General features: G+C 43.8%; 1 protein-coding gene and 1 long non-coding RNA gene across 2 annotated transcripts in view; both read right to left on the bottom strand.

Annotated features, from left to right (window-relative positions):
• FHIT (fragile histidine triad diadenosine triphosphatase) overlaps positions 1-22,302 on the bottom strand; it is a 1,046,044-nt gene that overhangs the window by 545,001 nt on the left and 478,741 nt on the right. The gene's annotated exons all lie outside the window — the stretch shown is intronic.
• On the bottom strand, positions 6,535-10,184 carry LOC128408514 (uncharacterized). Its single transcript, XR_008329117.1, has 3 exons — positions 8,547-10,184; positions 8,358-8,433; positions 6,535-6,759 (listed from the first exon to the last, which is right to left on the bottom strand). It is a non-coding gene; the product is annotated as an uncharacterized LOC128408514 (long non-coding RNA).

Genomic DNA, 22,302 nt, shown 5'->3' with positions numbered 1-22,302 from the left:
TTGTTGTTGTTGTTGTTGTTGTTGTTGTTGTTGTTGTTGTTGTTGTTGTTGTTATACAGCAACTGACTGGCTGCAGAAAATCACATGGCAATATTTTCAGGAGTTATTGCCCGCCATAGATTCCTCAGAGTCACAGCCCCAGAAGCTCCTTCACGTCAAACATTGCTGTGCAAGTTTGCAGTGTGAAAAGGGAACAAAAATACCTCTACGCGTCTTCAGACAGAATGCACTCTGACAGAGGACTCTCCAGAGAACACGAGCTACCACAATGCTGATGAAAAACCTGGAGCACAGTACAATTTTAAGTGCTAAAAAAAGGAACATCGGCCGTTTAAACCAAAAGAAAACCAAAGGTGTCTGCTTTAAAGGGAGCAACAGATGTTCACTTAAATCAGGCGTGGGGAACCTGTGGCCCTCCAGATGTTGCTGAACTGCAACACTCCTGTCAGCCTCAGCAAGCATGACCAATGGCTAAGGATCATGGGAGTCGCAGTTCAGCAACTTCTGGAGGGACAAAAGTTTTTACTTTTGGAAGAGGGGCTCATATATATATATATATATATATATATATATATATATATATATATATAAATAAAATTGGCATTGTGTAAGACTGGCACATCCTTAGCCAAAGCCCCATCCTCTGGTCCATCCTCTGGACTCTAGATCAAGCTCTAGAATATGCAGTTGTCTCCAAATGCTCCTCTTAGTTTCATAAAGCTTGCCAAACTGTTCATCAGTTTTGCAAATAAGATTTTCTAAAGGCATGGAAAAGAACGCAAGAGTTAGCTACTTCTAACGGAACAGAACAATTATCTGCAATGGGATGATGACGCTGTAAACAACTGGGGTGCCGTCTCAGAAGAAACCTTCTGAAGGAGGAAGCACTGTGAAACATAGTCAAAGTACATTCCTCTCCCCGTTATCTGGTTTATTTTCAAACCTGAGAAGTAACAAAGACACAGTTCTGCTCTCAATGCAGAACAGACTGTTAAGTTGAAGACCAGAGTTACCCACCTCCCCATATCTAGCTGGATGGCTTTGAAATTGGATTGAAGAAATTCATGGAGGATAAGGCTGTATCAATGGTGTGGCGTTTGCCCGTTTGTTGGAAAATGTCTGTATGGGGGGAGAAGAAGAGTTAATAGGTAGACCAATAGAAAAGCCAGAGGCGGAGCCTACTTGTTTATAAAAGGGCTTAACCCGAGGTTTAGTTAGTTGGTTGGTTGGTTGGGAAAAGGCAGTTGGGAGAGCAGTTGGCAGACAGATGGAAATAGAGAGACAGCGCAGTTGGTTCTTGTGTGAGGGGAGGTAGAAGAGTTAGAGACAGAATAAAATAAGACTAAGAAGGTAAAGGGTAACAGCGTTTCAAATGCATTCAAAGTTTATTTGTGTTTGCAATAAACTACAATCTTCATTGTTAACTTAAGAACTGAGACTAAGTGATTTACCAAAGAGGACCTGGTTGATGGCAGCGGATTAGTGGTGTATGGGTCAATAGCCCATGAGATGACCGGGGGCTCCGTACGAATGCCACAAATGGCTACTAGCCATGATGGCTATGCTCTGCCTCCACTGTCAGAGGCAGTCATGTTTCTGAGTGCACAGGAGAAGAGGGTGCTCTCATGCTCGGGTCCTGCTTGTGAGTTTTCCGCAGGGTGGCCCCTGTGACAACAAGATGCTGGACTCAAAGAGCCATTGGCTCGATCCAGCAGGCTCCTCTTATGCCCTTAGTTTGCCTTCATCTCTGCCTTTTCTCTTCCAGCTGAGAGATCAAATTCAGTACACTTCAGGGGAGGGAGGGAGGAAAGAAACCCCACTCAGTGTACTTGATACTGAGGCTATTACATAAATTAGATGGCAAGAATGTTCCCTGAAGGACTCAATTCTCAGACCTTCAGGGAAAGTGGTAGGGAAGTGGGAGCGGATGAGGGAAGGAGTAGATCTCACCTCTGCAATCTACTCAGACCTCTCCCTTCTTGTTGAAACAAGTTTGCATTTGAACTTGGGTCTCTTTCGCGGCAGGCTATTGCTTTTTAATGCACAGTTTTTCAGCGTTGTTTGATGTCTCTTAGTATCCACTACCTTATTTACTCCTGAGCCTGAAGCTAAACTCCTCAAGTAAAACACATCTAAGGAATTTTGAGATACGGGGGCAGGGGGAATTCAATATTCAGCAACATTACTTAGAGGCAAGAGAGGGAGGACTCATGTACACACAGCTTGGTTTGCTCCTGGATTTTGCTTATACCAAAATGTCTGGGAAATTTTGAGGGGGGAGAAGCACTCCAAGAGTTTCAATAGGACCAGTGAAATTTTTTTGGGAGGTACCACACATTCCCATAAATTTCTCCACCATGTAGGGTCAAACCAGACATAATACTAATCACACCATTAGCCCTTGCTCATTAAATAATAATATTTTTTTTTAATAAATGGCAGTGGGAGAGGGAAGAGAGCATGGGGAGTCAATCACAATTATAGTGGAGAATCTTATGATGGTCACATTCCTTTGGCCATAATCTGTCTGGAGGAGTAGATCTGTAACGGGCAGGACCAGAGCTATACTCCACTCTTTCTTTCCCAATATTGTTATCATTCCACACTCTCCCACTCACTCATACTCCATCCACACACACTCGTACACAAATTCACATACACTCAGACACACTCAGATACCCCAACCATTAATCACCCATCCATCCGTTTGTTTTCCAAACACACACACCAGTCACCCACTCATACCTACAAGCTTGCACCCTATTCATCTATTCATTCTGTTTCACACATGCATCCTCCCACTAACACCATCCATCCATTCACACACAAAAGCCCCTTTTGCCCCTTGACTTCTGGAGACCAAAAGACAGGCTCTGAGTGGTCTGCTGCCGCTACCACTGCAAAGTAAAGAGACCAGAGGATCCCCATCCCACAGTCACAAAGCATTTAGCCTCCTTCCTTTGCTTGGAAACCTTTCTCCCTCCATTGGTTAGAAACTTTGCAACCAGGTGACACCCAAAAGTCCTCACTGTAGCCTTCTTAACCCTATTTGCAGTGGAAGTGGGTTAAGAGAGCAAGCATACATACAAAAACTAGGCCCCCTTTTCTGCCACCTTGTTTTTCTTTTGATAATGCAGAAGCACCTTCTAAGGACTGGATTAGGGTTTTTTTGCTTGTGGTACCACATTTGATTATCACACAGCACTGTGTGGGTGGGATTCTTCTGGTATGACTATCCAGAACTGGTACACCAAACTTTGAGACATGGCAATAATGGAGAGACAAACGTGTAACCTTAAGGCACTCAAAAGACCAAGAAACCCAAAGGCAAGAGATTTGGTTTTCAACCTCTTGGAGTGATTCCCTCACCCATTTTGTTAATTGGGGAGATGGTGAGAAACAAGTCCCAGTCAGGTATGTACATAGATATGGGACTCATAAGCGGTTCATTCAGATTCGTAACAGCAGACCGGAGCTGGGGGATACAGTTAGAGAAATCACAGGATAAAAGCTGAAGTGCGTGAGAGGAGGGCTAAGCAAGTGAAGGTGGGAAAAATAATAATAATAATAATATTTTTTATTTATACCACGCCCTCCCCAGTCAAGGCCGGGCTCAGGACGGCTAACAAGCAATAATAAAAACAAGTTGAATGAATACAACTTAAAAACAAGATTAAAATACAACAATTAAAATAATGAAACATTAAAATATTAAAATGCAGCCTCATCACAGGAGGAGAAAGGGAAAAGAAAGAGGGGGAGGGAATCAAACTGGCTCCAAGCCAAAGGCCAGGCGGAACAACTCTGTCTTACAGGCCCTGCGGAAAGAAATCAGATCCTGCAGGGCCCTGGTCTCATGAGGCAGAGCGTTCCACCAGGCTGGAGCCAGTGTTGAAAAGGCCCTGGCTCTGGTTGAAGCTAATCTAACTTCCTTAGGGCTCGGGACCACTAGGGTGTTGCTATTTATGGACCTTGAGGCTCTCCGTGGGGCATACCGGGAGAAGCGGTCCCGTAGGTACGAGGGTCCTAGGCCGTTAAGGGCTTTAAAGGTCAAAACCAGCACCTTAAATCTGACCCTGTACTCCACCGGGAGCCAGTGCAGCTGGAAAAGCACTGGGTGAATATGCTCCCATGGCGGAGACCCCGTGAGGAGCCTCGCTGCTGCATTCTGCACCCGCTGGAGTTTCGGGGACAGCTTGAAGGGCAGCCCCGCGTAGAGCGAATTACAGTAGTTAAACCTGGAGGTGACCGTCGCATGGATCACTGTGGCCAGGTCGGGAATGTGAATGTTGTGTTTGTAAGAGAACCTTGAGAAAAGCAGGAGCTATTGCTATAACTATGGGGGAAGCACTAGGGAGGGAAAGGTAAGAAAGAGGCTATCCTTCGTGATTAAAAGGAGGCATTGCCATATGTGGATATAACTACCCTTTTGCTTCCTCTTTGCTTGAAAAGTGTCTAAATACTGCTGTTTGAAAGACTTGGTGTGGGTCACTCCCTCACTTGGGGTCTTGGGTCTTACCGCACTGCAATGCTTTTGAAAAAAGATGTCCTGTCTGGCTGGCTATTCTTGTTTGGGTTCTGTTGGCCATTCTATGCCCCGATATTTCTCTGACAATTTGGTGTCAGAAGTGGCGAGAAGCTACTTTTTAAGGATAGTCCTGAAGATGGCCTAAATGTCAGAGAAATGGGGGGAGGGTGCAATTTAAAACTACAACTACTCTTCCGCACTCAGAATTTGATGTCATCAACCATTGTGATACATGGATATTCCATTTAGATGTGTGTATGCTGGATATGTTATTTTGGGAGTATTGCTTGTTTCTTATAATAAAGTTCTTCTTTAGAAAAAACAAAGCAAAAGCAAAAGGTTGCCAAAAAACAACCCGCAATACACAGAGTCAAAGAGGAAGCCACAATGAGGCAGAGGAGGAGGTGAGTTGAGCAGCACAAGCACTAGAAAGGGAGCCGTGGCTGAGGAGGAAGGGGCAGCACTGACCCCAGGGAAGCCAGATGCAGCCTGACTGGTGTGCCTCCATATGTTGGACTACAACTTTCATCAGCCCTGAGCATCGGCCATGTTGGTTGGGCTGATCTCCAACAATATTTGAAACATCATGGGTTCTCCACCCCTGGTTTAAACCATGGTCCCTATCCGGATGCCTCCTCCATCACTGTTGCTACTTGTTTTATTTTTTCCATTGTGTGCCTTAAAAAAAAAATGCATTGGAATTCGTACATTACCTAGGGAGGATTTGTATCAAGAAAGGCAGAATAGAAATATATTTGTTGTTGTTGTTGTCGTCGTCATCACCACCACCACACCTCTAGTCTCTAAACTCCAATATAAATTTTTTTTAAAGAAAAAATGGCTACCAAACTGCAAGTAAACCAACTACAGTGGTACCTCCGGATGTGAACGGGATCCATTCCAGAGCCCCGTTCGCATCCCGAACAGAACGTAAGACGCAACAGTGCATGAGCAGGTCGCGTTTTGCCGCTTCCACGCATGCGTGTGACGTCATTTTGACCGTCTGCACATGTGCAAGCGGCAAAACCTGGAAGTAACGTGCTCCGTTACTTCTGGGTCACCACAAAGCGCAACCCGGAAGCGCTCAACCTAAAGCGTATTTATCCCAAGGAATGACTGTACACTGCTTTAAAGCCACTTCTGAGATAAGGAGGAGGTGGGGTTGCGGGCTTCATGCCCCTTCCCACACTCGCAGGGGCTGGCTCCAGCCCATGCAATAGCAGGGAATCCTTGGACGCATCATTCCCTGAGCCAGCCAATCGGCTGGCTCGGGGGGCATGGCCTCGCCTACTTAGCTCTGGCGCGGCCGAGGGTCTCCCTCTTTCCCGCATCACAGCTGACCTGGTTTTCCCTCCCCTCCCACCTGTTAGGTAGGTTCCCTGACGTTGCTATGGACTTCGGTCGGTTGCCGTCAAGGGGCCTGGTAGGAATTTTTCCAACTGGCAGATTGGCACCAGCCATTTGGTTTTCGCCTACCTCACAGGAAACCGTCACAACTCCACGGTATTGGCGGTTAGGCATTGGTGGGGGTACAGTTCTATTGTTATGCAGATGAAGGGGGGGAAGAGCACCATCACTTCCCCCAAACGAAAGGGTAGTCCAGTAAAGGATTCCGGGGGGAGTGGCCTTGTCCCAAGCCTATGGAGGTGTGGGCCCACGGCACGCCCCCACGTGGTGACCCCAGGGGGAGATCCTAGTTGACATGCCTCAGCAGGACTCCTCCCACTGGTGGTTAACCCTCACTGGTCTTCAAGCATGCACGCTGAAGCCGGTTAGGACCAATGCCTAAGCCAATACCACTCAATTCCTGTAATCAATAAGGTTGTGGCCTAATTTGATCCATTAACTCGAATTCTTGTGTCCCGTGTCTTTATTTCCATGGGGGTAGGCGGGAACTTGCCACGCAATGGTTATTTGCTTATCAACCCTAAATCAATGCTTTGAACGGAAGGATCTACCATGGAATTTCCATTAAACAAACTCCAACCAGCAGACTTTGCCCATTTTCACCCTATATGCTTCATCTCTGTCACTGTATGGAATCCTCTCTTTTGTTTATCCAAACTTCCAATTACCTGAATATTTTAGAGCTTTCCTGTTTGGAATTGCAAGGTCACATCCAATTTTATCTTCTCAAATAAGTCTTCCTTGTTCCCTCTTAACCTGAACTAATGGTACCCTATGGACATTGCACTGTGGAATAAATGCACCTCTTGGTTGAGAGCTGAAACCTGAGGGGGAGAAAAACAACTTATTGCTGTAATTGAGCTTCAAGTAATTCCAATACAAACAAATTTTCAGTGTGGTTTTGGTTTTTGGCTGCTGGAAGATTAGCTGCTTATCTATCCCAGCACGATAGATAACAGCTCCTCTCTCTATTGTAGGCTAAGCACCCAGTACCATAGGGCAGGAAACCACCAAGAGACACCATTTACAAAACAAAGATAAACCATCATTGTTGCATTTATTTTTTTGCCCACAGTCAATCCTGATCTACCTATTTGTGCTGAAAGTGAACATGTGTTTCTCTACTCCAGCTGAGGAAGATTTCAGGGTGTGGACAAAGCACCAGGGTAGGGGATTTCTGAGGTATGTGTGACAAAGGTGGGAAAGGTTAACCCCTTCCCGCGCACAATGTGGCCATAGGAAGACAGGGGAATTCCCTGCTGGGTCTTTTTAAGAGGTACAACTAGTACTAAGCATGCTGTTTAATACCCTATACTTATGTAGTACAGTGGTACCTTGGGTTACATACGCTTCAGGTTACATACGCTTCAGGTTACAGACTCCACTAACCCAGAAATAGTGCTTCAGGTTAAGAAATTTGCTTCAGGATGAGAACAGAAATCGTGCTCCGGTGGCACGGCAGCAGCAGGAGGCCCCATTAGCTAAAGTGGTGCTTCAGGTTAAGAACAGTTTCAGGTTAAGAACGGACCTCTGGAACGAATTAAGTACTTAACCCAAGGTACCACTGTATATCCCTGAAACTCTGGACTCACGTCAATGGATTTACCTTCTAAAATACGTTTAATTTATCTTAACTAGGGATGGGGGAGAAATTCGATTCTGTTTGCATTTAAAAGCAAACTTACCCAATTTGCACTGTTCAAAACAGTACATGAACTGGAACACAGCCGTACTTTGAAATCTGCAATTTTCTGAATTTTTCAGTGCCCACCACCAGTCAAGCAATGCATACAAAATTGCACGCACCAGAGTAAAAGGCATTAAAATGCATATATTCATGAAATATTCACAAAAATGAACTGAGGAAATTGCTTAGCAAAAAGTGTACATTAAGCAAAATTGCACAAAGAATGTGCGTATTGGGAGAAATTTGCACAAAATGCTGGTGATTTTTCATAGCAGAGAGATCCAAGGTGTCACTGGGCAAATGTGATGTCAGGAAAGAACTCCTAACTCTTAAAGCTGGGGTTTTGCTAATAGTTTGAAAGAGGATGGCATGACACTAATATGAGGACAAGCTGCTGGGGTGGGTAGACGAAGCATTATCCTTCATATGAAATATTTTTTCCAAACTAAAAACTCTTCTTCACCACAGTGCCATAAATTATACAAAGTTCGTCCTATTTTCCATCATGTTAATGTCTGTTACTGGAGAACTATCAGAGGTAGAAAACGCTGAAAGAATTAAAGTCTCTAGAAGCTGCCAGACCTAACAGAGAGCAGTAAAAGAACTGCATTACTTTAAAAGTTGGGATCGGAATTTGTTTCCCCATTAGGTCAGCAAGTCTCCGCATACTGCACACATGCTGTAAATTTTATGAAGTGTATTAACTAAGTTTATTAATATTTGAAAATTACTCACAAAATCAATTGCAGAAAGAGAGCTGAAATATTCACTACCATGTTCCAGCCCTAGCAGAACTTCAAACTGTCTTCTGCTGCATAAATAAAAGAGGCAAAACATACAGAGTTTTCATTTCAAAGCATTGCCAGCCTTTACAGAATCCCATAATAGTATTTCCTCCCCCCTCTCCCTCTCTCTTGGAATTACCATATGGTTTAATGTGCTTTAAGATTTTTTGACTGATGGTCCTTTAGCAAATTTCTGTGCTTTTGCGGAGGGGCAATTAATTGTGATTTGCATGATTTCATCAGCAATCTAAAAGCTACAAAGGCAGAGTCAAGCAACGATACAAATACGAGCGTAATTCCTTCCTGGTTGGCTAAAACTATTCTGTTTTCAGGTGGACAGGACACAAATGCGGACATGGAGTGGGAATCTCCCAGAAATTACAAGATAAAACGAAGGAACAAAAAGAAGAGCGAGCAACCTAACAGCTAAGTGAGGCAAAAGGTGTATTTTGGCCAGCCTCCTTTTTCCAAGCCTCTGGGAACATCACAAACTGTTGCATGAAAGAAATGGCAAGCAGGAAAAGGGACTGCGCAAGAAGGAATTGTTTTAAAATACTGGGAAATACAGTAAAGTTCAATATCTGGAGGAACTTCACGGCAGCAATTTCAGACAAGCAACATGATAAGCGGTCATCTGGAAGTGTTAAGGATTGCCCTCACTTTGAAATGACCCTAACTGAATGGGCTGCATGGCATTGTGATGTCATCGTGTTTACTGAAGAATCCTTGATTGTCTCAGAGGGATGGCAATATAGTTCAGGAAGCAGTTTGCTTTGCTTGTTCTCACTGATGTCATTATGCAACCAAACCTGAACAGCTATGTGGACAGGTCCGTTTCCCAGATGAAGAAGACCAAAGATGAAGGGCCATAAAGCTGTAGTGGACTGGGGAATGGATGGTCAGCAAGCAGACACACTTTATATACATGTTGTAGTTCCAGTGGGTACCCCACTCCCCACAAAGCTAAAATTTCCACTAGGTAAGAGAGGGAAAGGAATGAGATTACTCTATATCTTAGATTAAAATCTGAGCCAGAGTTTCATTCATTGGGTCAGAGATAAAGTAAATGTCTCTGAAACCTCTCTAATCCAGAGATCAACTTTGTTTTCCGCTAGAAATAAATTTTTCAACAGCAATCTTGTGGCTGAAAGGTCAGAGTCCACTTTCAGATTTTAGAATTAATATTGTGAGAGCGTAGAATTCTTCTTTAGATATTAAACTCGTGGACTCTAGTCTGTTGAAACACATGCCATAATGAAATGTGCTGGTCTTTACAGTGCTATAAGACTCTTGTTGAAAAAGCAGGCATGATCTCTGGCCAAGTATTGGGATCCGCCAGGGAGGCTGGTGAATATAAATGGAGATCTAGTGCTGCTAGGTTGCCTGCCTCAGTAAGATGCTTACTTTAATTTCCTGATATTTTTTTTCAAACCAAGCCAATCTGCTTTATTGCATCTTCAGTCAGTTCAATTAACAAATAAACAAAACATTATGCTTCTGATACTGCATCAAGTGTGTATTGTGGCTGCACACTTCATTAATTGGAAACCGACATATGGCAATTTTTAGGTCACTGTTGCACCACTGAAAACAGACACATCCATCAATGCCAACATCTCTCATGTGCTGAGCAGCACCCACTGCTTTTAGCAAAAGGGTTAACATTATTATAAAAGGCAGATAAAATGGAATACTGTACTGACACGTTTCTAATGAAAAGGGCTACGTTTTAGGAGCGCATTGCTGACAATCCTCAGTGTTAAATGAATGAGCACAGGGAAGCACCTAAGCTGTCATTTGTCTTGTTTTGTTCTGTTTTTAAATCATCCTTATTCCACTTTTTGAACCTGGGGTGGAACCCCTCAAGGAGGCTTGCAATTGCAAGTTAAAAGTATAATACAATAATAAATGAAATAAATAAAACAAAACCATGTAAATTATAGGTAGGAACTTGAGAAATCAATTCAAGAATGTGTGTGTGTGTGTGTGTATCAGCTACCTTGCATTGATTACTCCCCCACCTTATGTGACCATAACAGAGCATAAAATACTATTATTGTTCTTGTTCTTGTTGTTCTTGTTATTGTTATTGTTATTGTTACTGTTACTGTTATTTCATTTATGAATTGCTTCCTACGTAGCATCAAAAAGCAATTTCACAATACAAAAAACTACGGTATCTCTCTGGACTCATTTTGCGCTGACAAGGGTGAACTTTGATGAAGGGAAACAAAGAGGAACAGTGCTTTGCACACAACATTAGCCCTGTGCACAGAATTGTCTGGCCTAACAACACAGGTAGAAACTTGCACGTGTTGCTAAATCTTCTCTCTGTGGGATGCAGGAAGGTGCTTCAGCAACTGGGGGTGTCAGGGCAGGTCACGACACACAGGCAAGCAAGGGAAGAGGAAGCTTCAGTCTGTGATGGAGAGCTGGCGCAACTGTCTTCCCAAGCCCCACCCTCTCTCTTCCCCAACCAGCTGATCACCCAGCCATTCTTACTTGTAAGCAGACTTTCTTCTGCAAAGTTACTGCCTGCAAAGTTACTGAGCCAGATGGACCAATGGCCTAACCCAATACAAGGCAGATCTTATGTTTCTATGTTTGGAGATGGGAGCAGTAGAACTCAGCAGCTGTCATTCTTTACCTCAAAAGCCCTCTTGAAAGACCCTGTTGATGGCACTGTGTCATAGGACGGGCATTGATGGGAGGGCTTTGCCCCAGAGTTTATGGCTCATGGTTTGCCTGGGAGAAGGAAACCATGAACCAGGGTTCAAAAGATACTCTTATGGCTTAGCTCTGCAATGTGCCAAAACAACCAGGGAGGAGCAAAGTGGCCATGATCCCAGAGCCTGTGTGCTACTGTGTTCACACCAAACTATGGTTTGGCTTAGCATGATGTGCAGACCAGGCCCTTGTCTGTTCTTTTAAGTTTTAGTCTATAATATAACTACAACTTTGAAACCCAGTGGTTAGAATCACAGCTGCCACCTCTGGGGGGGGCTGGGTGCCTCAGCACCCACAAAATTTCCACTGTGGGTGCCTAAGCATGTCTGCGGCAGCAGCAGGCCCCAATAGAGGCCATGAGGGGGAGACAGAGGCCCTGGCCCAGTTGCTGCTGCCGCAGCGCCAAAAAACCAGCAAAGGCAAGGCAGTGGGTGGTGGTGGCAGGCAGAGACCAAGCAGCATGTGTGTGTGTGCGCGCGCACATGCACACAATGTAGCATCATGATGTCATGTTGCGTGTCTGGGCACCCACAATTGGGGGCCCAAGTTGGCGCCACTGGTTAGACTGAAAACCTTCTTTCTCAGGACAGCACAAAGCAAAGGGCTTTGTGACAGACCACCTTTTTATGTGGACTTTTATTTCTGCAGAAAATTCTCTCTTTCCCTGCTCCCCTTTATCTTTGTGCAAGTGAGCTGGGTAGCTGAAAAGAGTTGGAAGGGCTGCCGTCCTGTTTGTTCCCCGCTCTGGCACCTTTCCGTTCTGCGCTCCCCGAGTAGCACCATTCTAAAGGCTAATAGCCCTGGAGGAGGCCAGGGAAGCCTAGAAGAAAAGGCCAATCATGGCGCAGTTAAAAAGGTCAAAAGTTGCTCCCTGAAGGGAGAGAAGGGGACGTGAGTGAAGGATGAGAGAAAGACAGCTGCAAAGGCTAAGAGCTGTACACCAAAGGGCGAGATGCTTGTCTTTTGTTGCTCAAACTGCTCGCCTCAGGGAGGGGTTCGGCCTTTTTGTTGTGGTTCTCCTCCTTGCTGCAATTACCCTGCAAATCCCTGGCTCTGGCAAGAAAACGGGAAGCGAATCTTGAAATTAATCATAATAATAGCAATGGTAATAACTCTTTGGAACTATTTTTTTACTTTTAAGGAAGGCCAAAGCACAACAGTAGCACAGCCGTACCTTTGTGGATGTAAAAGTAGAGGTGGGTGTGTTCGTGAATGCGCATGGTAACTGCTTCTCAGTTTCTTTTGTACCAACAGCAGATGCACACAAAATAACAAGGCCTGCAATTTTAAGCAGACCCTCCAAGTGTCCCTCTTTTCCAGGGACATTGGAGAAGCCATTCTGGTTTCTGATTTTATCCTGGAATGTCCCGCTTTTCCCTATTTCCATTGGAGAAATGTCAGAGGGAGTGGAATAGGACATCCCTATTTTCATCAGAGAAATGTTGGAGGGTATGTTTTAAGCTAGGCACTGAATTTCTGTGCACCATCCAGTACCCTCTGGTTCACAACTACATATCTTTGTTGCCTCCAGCAGTAAAGAGCCAAGTGCTTCCTTTTGTTTAATCTAAAGTGAGCTACTTCTTTAGCATCAAAGGTGGCCTCTGTGTTGACCTTACCTGGGCACCAGGATAAGATATTTCTGCTTTTGTAAAAGCTCCGTCCAGGCCGGCTGCTCATGCTGCTCTGAATCAACACCTTAGAAGTTACCCCAGGAGCCAGCTGATTTAACACAGTGGGTGAAAGGCAGTTTTCCACAAGCCAGTGGGAGCAGGCAGATGGACTAAGAGCGCCACACAGAATATGAAATGTTATTTGAAAAGTGATTGGCAATGAGGAAAGGTAGCCAGCTGCTATTTACTCAGTAGCTACCTGCCAAAAGAAAAAGAAAAAAAGGGGGGTTTCTGAACTTAATATGCCAGTATCCTCCTTTGAGAAACCAATGTCGTTTTCAATGTACAGAATTTATAAATGACACTGCAGTCCTCAGTATCCCATTGGTAGAGATGCCCCTGACTCGGGAGCACATCAAACAAAAGGAAATTCCCTGCACAGAAGTAATATAAATAGGAAATCTGAATGATGTGTAGTTTGTGATATTTAAGCAAAGTATGTGCATCTGTTTAACAAGTGAGAGCTGGACCATAAAGAAGGCTGATCACCGAAGAATTGATGCTTTTGAATTATGGTGCTGGAGGAGGCTCTTGAGAGTCCCATGGACTGCAAGAAGATCAAACCTCTCCATTCTTAAGGAAATCAGCCCTGAGTGCTCACTGGAAGGACAGATTGTGAAGCTGAGGCTCCAATACTTTGGCCACCTCATGAGAAGAGAAGACTCCCTGGAAAAGACCCTGATGTTGGGAAAGATTGAGGGCACAAAGGGGACAACAGAGGATGAGATGGTTGGACAGTGTTTTTGAAGCTACCAACATGAGTTTGACCAAGCTACGGGAGGCAATGTAAGTGCCTGGCGTGTTCTGGTCCATGGGGTCACAAAGAGTTGGACACCACTAATCGACTAAACAATAACAAGGAATGGGGACAGAGGAGAAAATTGCTTCAGTTTGCATTTAAAGATGGACCTATCTAATTTACACTTCCGGGGGGGGGCAGCTGGAATAGATGGAACACTACCATCCTTTGAAATTTGCATGTCTCTGAATTTTGCAATGCAGTTCTCCAGCATATACTAGGGGAAGGTGTGTGTAAATTCAAAATAAATAAATAAATAAAAATGGCCGTTTCTGAATCTCTAAGGTCTCCTGAAGACTTTTTAAAAATTGCAATGAACATTTTATTCTGATTATATCATTTTTACAAATTTCTACTTTCTTCGTACAGATGTCTCCCTACTTACGCAGGGGTTACATTCCCAGGTACCACACATATATGTAAAATTGCATATAGTGGGCATTGAATTAGGCCTTGTTAGCTGGTTGAGTCAGAAGCCTGCACATAGGCTGCAACTGCTGAGATGGAAACACAGAATATGTTAGGGTTGCCATGTTTCAAATGTAAAAAACCAGGACACACCGAAAATTGTTTGTCTTGCCTAAGATCCAAGACAAAGCACTGGCTTTTAGAAATTCCCCCGGGGTGTGAATTCTGCCTTTGAAATCCCGGTAATGTCCGGGAAAATCCAGGCATATGGCAGCCCTAGAATATGTATGCTGCCCTCAATGTAGTAGACAATCGGTAGGCCAATTTGTCTTCGGCAAAGATTGAGATGTGAACTTGTACACACACACACTTGAAAATTGGAACTGGATAATTCTCAGCACAATTCTACATCGCTGCTGGCAGTGCAAGAAAGATGGTCCTGCTCCTGCTGAAGAAGCTGGAAAACAATTGTAATCATGAGAAGAAAGCTGAAATTCAGTGAAATTGAAAAGACGGCGCTGCAGAAGACGACATAAACCTAGAACGAAAAAGGACAGGCAAGCAGAATGGAGAACTACAAATGGAAATGGGGAAATCGTGGTCATAAGCCACAATAAAAATGAGCTGTTAGCCATCAACAATGCTCAGCTGCAATGTAGATCCCTGGTTCAGATGGCATTTTCTTATTTGTAGATGGCCTATGCTGTTTGTTTGCTTTAATTTGTATCACTTTAAAAAAAAATTGCCCCTGTTCATTTTTACAACATAGCAGGTTTCCGACGGCAGTTTATCTGACACAGACTGCAGAAAGGTAATCAAGTTGAGAAATACAAAATGCTCCTTTTTTTGCCCGCAGGCTTCCAGAGGGACATGAAAAAAGCAATTTCTGTGTGCATATCCTAAATGTAATGTCTAGTCTTAATCAATGTTACTTCTGCAGGAGAGAGGGGGAAAGGGATAATGAGAAGCATCACTACTTATCACTCTGACCACAGTGCAGAGCAAGTTCTTGTGCAGGCAAGCAGAATTGAAGATCCAACTTAATTTCATTTGAACAAAGTTTTAAAGGTTCCAGGAGATGCGGCGGAAGAATTTGCAAGAGCTGGGGGGGGTGGGGAGCACGTCCCTTTTAAGTACCTCTTCTCCTCTATCAATCAAGTTGGCCCCTCCTCCTTCTCAAACCCCATTTACCAGCATTTCCTGAGAGGCAGTACGCAGCCTTACCTTTTGTTGTTCTCAGTTAAACCTGCCACTCTATTATCCCCTGCCTTTCCCCTCCCCAGTCTGCAGGCATTGTAGCGGCAGATCTGCATGAATGAAAATGGTTCCTGCTTATTTAAAACTGAGAAACTAGATACAGTGGTACCTCAGGTGACATACGCTTCAGGTTACAGACTCCGCTAACCCAGAAATAGTGCCTCAGGTTAAGAACTTTGCTTCAGGATGAGAACAGAAATCGTGCTCTGGTGGCGCAGCAGCAGGAGGAGGCTCCATTGGCTAAAGTGGTGCTTCAGGTTAAGAACAGTTTCAGGTTAAGTACGGACCTTCGGAACGAATTAAGTACTTAACCTGAGGTACCACTGTACCTCAAAATATTGTATGAGAAGAAGACCCAGACATCAGTGGCAGAAAATATGCTTTGCACGCTGAAGGTCTAGCTCCAGTCCCCCAGTTGAAGGATTAACACAGGAAGCCGACTTATGCTGAATCAGACCATTGGTCCTTCTAACTCAGTGTTGTCTGCACTGACTGGCAGTGGCTCTCTGGGATTTCAGGCACCAAGCTCCACCAGGATCCAGCTTCCAGTACATGTTCCATGCAGGATTGGCCAAGGATCTCACTACTATGTGGCATGTTTAATGTATGGACATGGGAGATGCCTGCACTGACACTGTATCATCACGCTTAATGAGTAATGTGTGCAGCTATGCCTGTTTTTTCCCCTCTTACATTAATTAAATTACAGGCATGGAGGTTGAGCATTGTTATCAGGATCACAGCATGCAGGGAGGGGAGGTTTGTAATTAATGCGGAGTGGGGGGGATGTTCCTCCCTAGCTCCTCCCCCTCCCAGAAAATAACATTTAAAAATCAGGGTCCCCTCCCTCCCAAGTTTCACAAAGATTATATACAGAAGCTCTGAGCATCCACAACTCCTTTAGTGCCCTTGGGTGCTGCTCATCAAGCCCTGGAAATCTGAATTCATTTAAAGTAGCTGGGTGTTTCCTTATGGCCTCTTTTCCTATCTTAGGCTGCAGCTCCCTCCTTGCATCCTTCATTCTGTTATCACCAGGTTGTGCATCGTTTTCCTTTTGGATGAAGAAAGAGGCAAAGTAGTTGAGCAGTCCACCTTCACACAATAGCATTTCTTCCTCTTCTCCTTGCAGAGAACCCACTGTTTGCTTGTTCTTCCTCTTGCTTTGAATATAGCTAAAGAAACCTTTTTTATTATTCTTTTTAACCTTTCTTGCAAGCCTGAGCTCATTCTGAGCTTTAGCCCACCTGACCTTCTCCCTGCAACTGTTGGCTACTCTTGTATACTCCTCCTTTATGATTTCCCCTTTCTTCCATTTCTTTTACACACCCTTTAAAAATCTGAGCTCATCTGTAAGCTCCTTATACAGCCACACCGTGTGTGTTTTTCTACGAGCCTCCCACTTTTCTTTCTTGTTGGACTTGTCTGCATTTGTGCCTCCAATATTCCACCTTTAAGAAATTCTCATCCATCTTGAACTCCTTTCTCGCGGAGTACTTCTGACCATGGGATCTCACCCAGCAGCTCCTTAAGCTTTTTGAAATCCGCCTTCTTAAAAGTCCTACACTCAACTTTCCCTTGCCTCTCTACAGTGAAGCCCAAGATCAAATTCAGATCTCCCCCCCACAAATATCAAGTCAGCTAAGATGCTTGGTATTGATTTAATTGCTAAATTGGGGGACAAGAAATATTAAAAAGATTGAATAGAAATACAGTGCCATTCTAATCATATTAGTCTAAAGCATGAGGTAGTGAGAAAAGTCACCGAGAAAGACCATATCACATTCAAATATTTGGAGAAACAGAATGTGGACATCTAATGATGTACCACTGTATCTCTTTGTTAGGAAATGCACGTGCTTGAAATAAACTTGAAGCCAAGCAAACTCTCCATACTAGACTACTCTCACCAGGTGTGTGGACGTTTTCTTGGTTATGCTTTTACATGGTCTCTGAATGCAATGAGCATAACTTCAAAGCAGACTGTACTTCATACAGTTTCTAATCTCTGTCTAGACTTCCCCTAAAATTAACTTCCTGGCATGTCTGGTGAGACTTTGAGATGATAATGAATTTGTCACAACTGCACGCTGTAGGGGAGTCACGTGATCCCTTGAGGGATCAGAATCTCTTGGAGGAGATAAGTACCTACATCATCACAGGGCCAGGCCTTTTCAGTGAGGCAATTTCCACAAGGCCGATGGGCTAGTCAGAAAGGCAAGCTGAGGTCCAGTGACTGAAAGGCAATTCGGGTGGACAATGCATAATGCAGGAATGGTGGAAATTGATGGGTGGGGGCTTAAAGCAGGGGTCTGAAGCCTGTGGAACTCCAGATGTTACTAGACTAAAAGGTAAAGGACCCCTGACAGTTAAGTCCAGTCACGAACAACTCAGGTTGCGGTGCTCATCTCGCTTTACTGGCTGAGGGAACCAACGTTTGTCCACAGACAGTTACTAGACTACAACACCCATAATTCCTGATCATGCTGGTGGGGATGATGGAAGTTCTAGAGGGTCACAGGTTAGTAAGGTAAAGGGACCCCTGACCATTAGGTCAAGTCGTGACCAACTCTGGGGTTGAGGCGCTCATCTTGCTTTATTGGCCGAGGGAGTCAGCGTACAGCTTCCGGGTCATGTGGCCAGCATGACTGAGCCGCTTCTGGCAAACCAGAGCAGCGCACGGAAACGCCGTTTACCTTCCCACCGGAGTGGTACCTATTTATCTACTTGCACTTTGATGTGCTTTTGAATTGCTAGGTTGGCAGGAGCAGGGACTGAGCAACGGGAGCTCACTCCATGGCGGGGATTCAAACCGCCAACCTTCTGATCGGCAAGTCCTAGGCTCTGTGGTTTAACCCACAGGTTAGTGACCCCTTAATTAAAGTCATGAAATAACTCAAGGGGGACATCTCCACTCTAGTTCCTGGAAGAGCCATAATGTGGTCCTGCCCACAGCAAGGGTCCTTGACACTCACCAAGTCCCACCACAAACTTCCCTTCCCTTGCCTTTCCGTTCTTTTTCTTGTCATCTTTTAAAAACTAATTTTTCTTCCTTTACTTCATTTATTTATGCATTTCCTCCAATGAGCTGAGTAGTACAAAGTGCATCATAGGCACAACTCTGCCTCTCCTATTTTACATATCCGCAGTGTCGCCTTTGTATTGAAAATTTCCACCAATTAGTCCTGACAACAGTTACTTTAGATTTCGTCTTTTAAATATGCCCACGTTTTTGTCAATTAAGCTTATATGAAGAAAAATGCTCTCGCACACTCAAAATATCAAAGTGAGCCAACATTTTAATTTCCATGAGTGAGGAAGCATGAAGGCAAATACCTCGACTGAACTTGATAAAGGTAGATACATTATTTTGGTAGCACTGCCTATAAACGATGATAAATGAAGATGTAGAATGCTCTTATTGAAGTATATCAAGCTACTCTGCACAGCCCTCACATATCAATGGAATTATATTTCCTTCGCTTTTGCAGAGCAACATATTCATTTCTGAACAGCACTTAAAATTCTCCTCATTGCCCCCCACCACACCACACCACCCCCTTCCCCCCTCCTCCTTTGAAAGTGCAGGTCAATGAGTACACTAGATAGAAAGTTCTCAAGCTAATGATTTATAGAAGAGCTTTTGTTGAATTTATGAGCTCAAATGTTGAGGCAATTGGATCCCTCAATGTACTGTGAACCCAGCCCCCGAAAGACCGTCAGTGAGAACATGTGAACTATGCATTATAAAGGAGACCGAGATCAATTATTTCTCTTACCACTTAGGAGACATAAGGGGGTGGGAAGAGGTTCAGTTGAAGAAAGGTAGGCTAATATCAAATACTGGGAATTCTTTTTTTAAGCTATACAACAGTGAGCAGTAAGGATGAATTGTTGAGAAAGGTTGTTTGCTTAGGAAATGAGGATGGAAGGCGGCAACTTGAACCTATGACTATCAGAACAAACACCTTAACCATGATCTGCCCAGTGGACAATCAAACACAGTCACCAACAACTTTTGATGGAACCAGGAGATGACAGTTTTCTCCCTTGGCTTGTATGATGACTGTGTTATGGCTATGCCAGCAATTAGCATGAGCACACTGTCATCTTACCTGTGGTCACAGTTAAAAATCAGTTTCAGAACCACTAGACAAATTGACTTGTCAGTATGCATTTCAGAACTATAAAACCACAGTCCCCCCTTTTTTACAAGTACATGTGTGCTTATCTTTAAGTACATAAAAATCCAATTGACTTTGATAGGATTAACCTCCTATTTAAAGCTAAACACACACCTATTTGTGTGTGTGTGTGTGTGTGTGCATGCAAGATCAATGTCTAAACCTCACCAGCTCCACCTTCATATAACATTGAGAGAAACTAATGAAAAATTTAGTTGCTTTCTACACACATACTTCCCCTACCCCACAACCTAAGTCGCTGCTCTTTGAGAGGGCAGAGAAGAAGGCTAAACCAACTATGCATTTTAAATATCCAATCAAATATCTTGCTCAACAGCTGCTCTGGCAGGGCTCCACCATGAGAAAATGTGGGTAAGTTGCTTAGATCAGATCACTGGTAATGAATACTGATGCAATTTAAATGAATATGAGATGGGAGCCATCTAGAAATAAGCTGGAACTTTAGTTAATAAGGGAAATAGTTGCAGTATGAGGGTGTGGCTGCATGCCGAAAGCTTAGGACCGGTTTTCTTAACTACTAGTACTACTCATGGTGTAACTCCACAGAAAGCTGTACTCTTATTGTATTTGAGACACTTTCAATTGCATATCCTTGCTCATGAGTCTTCCATTGTGCTTCTCTTTGTGTGTTGTTCAATTGCAATAATTCATTTAAATCAGATACACAGCATGCCCAGAGGTCAGATCTAACAATGACTATTGTGTCCAGCTGAACATCCATGTTCAGAGGCAGGATGCAACTGAATACAAGCCCTCAAGTCATCTACGTCTTACTCTTCAAGTCTCCTACAAAACACAGTTTAATCTCTGCTGACGGTAAACCTGCATCCTCCCTCTGGCTGTGGGAGGGAATCAGGATGGGCCATTTCCTCTGACCTCACCACTCAGCCTTCTCAGAATATCTGTAAATGTCACTATGGAAGGACCTGTGGATCCAGAATTGGCCACCACAGTCACTTACAGACCCACTGTTAAAACCGTGTTTATGGAAGACAATCTTACTTGCCTATGAGCGATCGCCAAAGAAGAAAGAAATGTCACTGTGATCCTTGGATGAAGGGCGGTATAAAAATTTGATAAATCAATAATAATAATAATAATAATAATAATAGGTATGAGCTTTCGTGTGCATGCACACTTCTTCAGATGCACACGAAAGCTCATACCAATAAGAAACTTAGTTGGTCTCTAAGGTGCTACTGGAAGGATTTTTTTATTTTGTTCCGACTACGGCAGACCAACACGGCTACCTACCTGTAATAGTAATAATAATAATAATAATAATTTTGAAGTGGAGTGACACCACCAAAAATGTGTCAGGAGAGGAATGCTGAGCACTCTATAGATCACCCAGAACTCAGATTATAACAACAATGAAGCAATTTAGCGCTTCTGCGCATGTGTGAGCGGCAAAACCCGGACATAACCCGTTCCGGTACTTCTGGGTTTCCCACGGTCCATAACCCGAAAACACGTAACCTGAAGCTTTCATAACATGAGGTATGACTGTAATTTAGTATGCAGAAGCATTTGGAAAGTAAGCTACCCATTAAGAAGAAACACACTACCACAGAGAACTGGTCCCAGCCAGCCCTGGCATGCAGAACTCAGAGAAGGCTAATCTGGTTTACAGCAAGATGTGTTTAAAACCAAACCAGTTTCATTTGAGGACCACTGCCTCCAGTTTCATCCATCCAAGTTAAGCGGAACATAACAAGTAGAATACGACGAATCGCACACAATTTGCCCCGCAAAAGGCCCTCCCATGAGGCCGGCTGAAATCTTGTTTAAGCGGGCCTGAGCTTGTCCTTGCAACTTGTTTTCCATTTCACATCAAGTACTTAAGAGACAATTTAAACAACAACAACAGAGCGACATGCTGTTCACAGAATCAAAAGAAAAAAAAGGAAGGAAGGAAAGAAAGAATATGACAATCCTATCAAAGAGTCGGGGGGGGGGGAGAGAGAATTGCCTAGACTTCATCTCCCTCCCACCCTCCTTTGCTATGTTGACTTTGAAAGCTTTAATTATAATCTCCACAGTAATACTTAACCTTGGCTTATGCAGACACAGTCAATAAAACTGCAAGGCTACAGCCCTGTAATCAGCTCAATATGGTAGATTTGCTCCTGAAATAAATTATTATTTATCAGGGAGAGAAATAATATGCTTTCCGGCTGTAACAATGCTATAGCGTGAAACTCAGCCTGAGCTCACTCTCTCTCCCCGCCTCTCTCACATCTGTTTTAGAGAGTAGTCCAAAATGACAACTGAAGTTTTTAATACCCATTGCAAAGCAACACCATCCTTGTACATTATTCATATCAGTGTCTGGAGGGCTCACAAGACATTGTAAGCCCATTATGCTAAGCAGTGAGCAGCTATATTTTTACAAGCAGGCCCAGCGAGGGGTCCATGGATAGATGGATGCATCTAATTATTTCAAACTACAGTGTGTGCATTAAAGAAAGCGATCCTATGCCGAGTTTTGCGGGTGTAATTCTCAGCACCGCGGCATAAAGGTTCAAAAGTACATTCCATTAATTAAAAAAAGCCTAGCAGTATTACGTTACAAATCAGATCCATTGATCATAATCAGAGGCACAGATCTGCAAGACAGTATCTCTCATTGAACCAACCAGCAGACACTGATGACAACATCATCATCATCATCAACAACAACAACAACAACAACAAATATATATATACCTGAAGTATACCTGAAGGAGCGTCTCCACCCCACACTGAGGTCCAGCGCCAAGGGCCTTCTGGCGGTTCCCTCACTGCGAGATGTGAGGTTACAGGGAACCAGGCAGAGGGCCTTCTCGGTAG

This window comes from Podarcis raffonei, chromosome 2 (genome assembly GCF_027172205.1).
Source record: "Podarcis raffonei isolate rPodRaf1 chromosome 2, rPodRaf1.pri, whole genome shotgun sequence".
Taxonomy (NCBI): Eukaryota; Metazoa; Chordata; class Lepidosauria; order Squamata; family Lacertidae; genus Podarcis; species Podarcis raffonei.
The sequence above is the reverse complement of the archived record's forward strand: the minus strand, read 5'-3'. Positions and strand labels throughout refer to the sequence as shown.